Source organism: Crocodylus porosus, unplaced genomic scaffold, assembly GCF_001723895.1.
Source record: "Crocodylus porosus isolate Cpor-Errol unplaced genomic scaffold, CroPor_comp1, whole genome shotgun sequence".
Taxonomy (NCBI): domain Eukaryota; kingdom Metazoa; phylum Chordata; order Crocodylia; family Crocodylidae; genus Crocodylus; species Crocodylus porosus.
Genome location: NW_017728886.1, coordinates 267,929,396 through 267,931,275, shown reverse-complemented (window position 1 = coordinate 267,931,275; position 1,880 = coordinate 267,929,396). Strand labels below are relative to the sequence as shown.

Genomic DNA, 1,880 nt, shown 5'->3' with positions numbered 1-1,880 from the left:
CACACACACACACCATACCCCTCAATGTACACACATCCCCCCATCCACATATAGACCCCAATGCGCACACACACGCACATATATACCCCCAATACACGCACACCCCCATGCACGCATCCCCCCAGTGCACCCCTATGCCCCTCCCTCCCAGTGCAAGGACCCCAGGATCGGCTCCGTCCTGGGGGGGGTTCCCAGCGCCTCCCCCGAGCCGCCCCCACCCAGGCAGGAGGGGTGGGGGCTCCGCATCCTGCCGAGCGGGGCCCGGCGAGCGCGGGGAGCAACAGGTGCGGGGGGGCACTCACCCCCCCGCCTGCCCCGCACCCTAATGCACATACACACCGCCCCACTGCACGTATATACCCCCCAGTGCACACACACGCCCCCCCTTTGACCTTGCCCCGCTGCAGGCGCCCCCCGGCTTTGCCCCAGCCGCTCGGGCACGGCTGGAGGGTGCCCCCCGCCCCCGCCCGCAGCTTGCTCCCGGCTTCCCAGCACCGGGGAGATCTGAAGGGGGCGGGGGGCTGTTTCTGCGATCCTCTCCTTCCCCGCCCCCGGCCGAGGCTCGCTGGGGCAGTGCGGGGTAACTGCGCGCCGGACAGACGGCCGCCCCCGCCGGCTCTGGAGCCTGCTAGGAGCTGCTCGGCGGCTGCCGGCCCCCCGTCCCTGGGGAGGGACAGCCTGTTTGCAGCCCCCTCCCCTTTTCTGCCGCTGCCCAAGACCCGCATTTCCAGAACTTGCAACTTCCAGACCCCCGCCATCGCCCTTGCATCCCGCAGACCCCCTTCAGTCCTCCCCTTCGCACTGCTTGCAAGACAGCCTCGCCGCATCCGAGCCAGGGGAGCAACCCCCCCCACCCCCCCAATTAAAAACAAAATTAATTAAGAAACCCAAGCCACAGCAGCAGGAGCCGGAGCCCCCTTACCTTGCGCACTTTCCAGGACGTTATATCCTCCGCCTCCCGGCTGGGGACTTCCAGCTCCGGAGCATCCCCAAATCCCGGGGAACCCGAACAACCATGGGGCGGCGTGGGAAGCGCCTCTCCTCGCCCCCCCGGCTCGGGGCTGTCTTAAGAGAGTGGGGGAATCAAAGGAGAAGAAGAAGGAGGCTGGACAGGTCCCAAAATCCTGCACCAATTAATACTAACGGGGGGCTGGGGTCTCAGCAGGGGGGGAGCCCGGCGCTGCCCTCCCCGGGAGCCGCCAGGCTGGCGGGCAGCCCGCAGTGCCCAGCCGCGAGAGGAGTAGGTCCCATCCAGTCGCCTTCGCCAGCCCACGGGCGAGGGGGCAGAGGGGGTCCCCGGCCCCGAGGGGCTGCCGGAGCCTGGCTGCCCGCTCCGGGGGGGCGCGGATCCGGCGCCCGGCTCGCTCGCGGTGCCACTAGATCCAGGCTGTGTAGCCAGGGGCTGCATTCAGGATTACATCAGGCTTTTATAAGCTTTCCAGATCACACATTAGAGTGAGAGAGAGAGAGGAGGAGGAGGAGGAGGAGGAGGCAGGGAGGGGTGGCACTTGCGCACACACGCGCGCACACACGGACCGCGCCGGGCGAAGCGGGCAGCTCTCGCCCGAGCCGCCGACCTGCCCCGGGATTGCAGCGGGCCGCCCCGGAGGGAGGGTGGAGGGGTGCCCAGGTGGATGCACGGGCGTTGGATGGATGGATGGATGGATGGGTAGGTTGGTGGAGGGGTGCACGGGCAGATGGGTGGGTAGGTTGGTGCCTGGGTGCAGGGGTGCATGGGCGGATGGATGGGTAGGTCGGTGCAGGGGTGCAGGGGTGCACGGGCGGATGGATGGGTAGGTTGGTGCCTGGGTGCAGGGGTGCACGGGCGGATGGATGGGTAGGTCGGTGCAGGGGTGCACGGGCGGATGGATGGGTAGGTC

The 1,880-nt window shown here is 68.2% G+C and overlaps 1 protein-coding gene across 2 annotated transcripts in view; it reads right to left on the bottom strand.

Moving 5' to 3' along the window:
- The window catches only part of ADGRB1 (adhesion G protein-coupled receptor B1), a 311,804-nt gene extending 310,689 nt beyond the window's left edge, over positions 1-1,115 (bottom strand). The window contains exon 1 of one of the 2 annotated variants that reach the window (XM_019553467.1): positions 923-1,115. The gene's annotated coding sequence lies outside the window, so the exon portion shown is untranslated. The remainder of the gene's footprint in view (positions 1-922) is intronic. The other variant, XM_019553473.1, reaches the window with a different exon arrangement.
- Between the last annotated feature and the right edge of the window lie 765 nt (positions 1,116-1,880).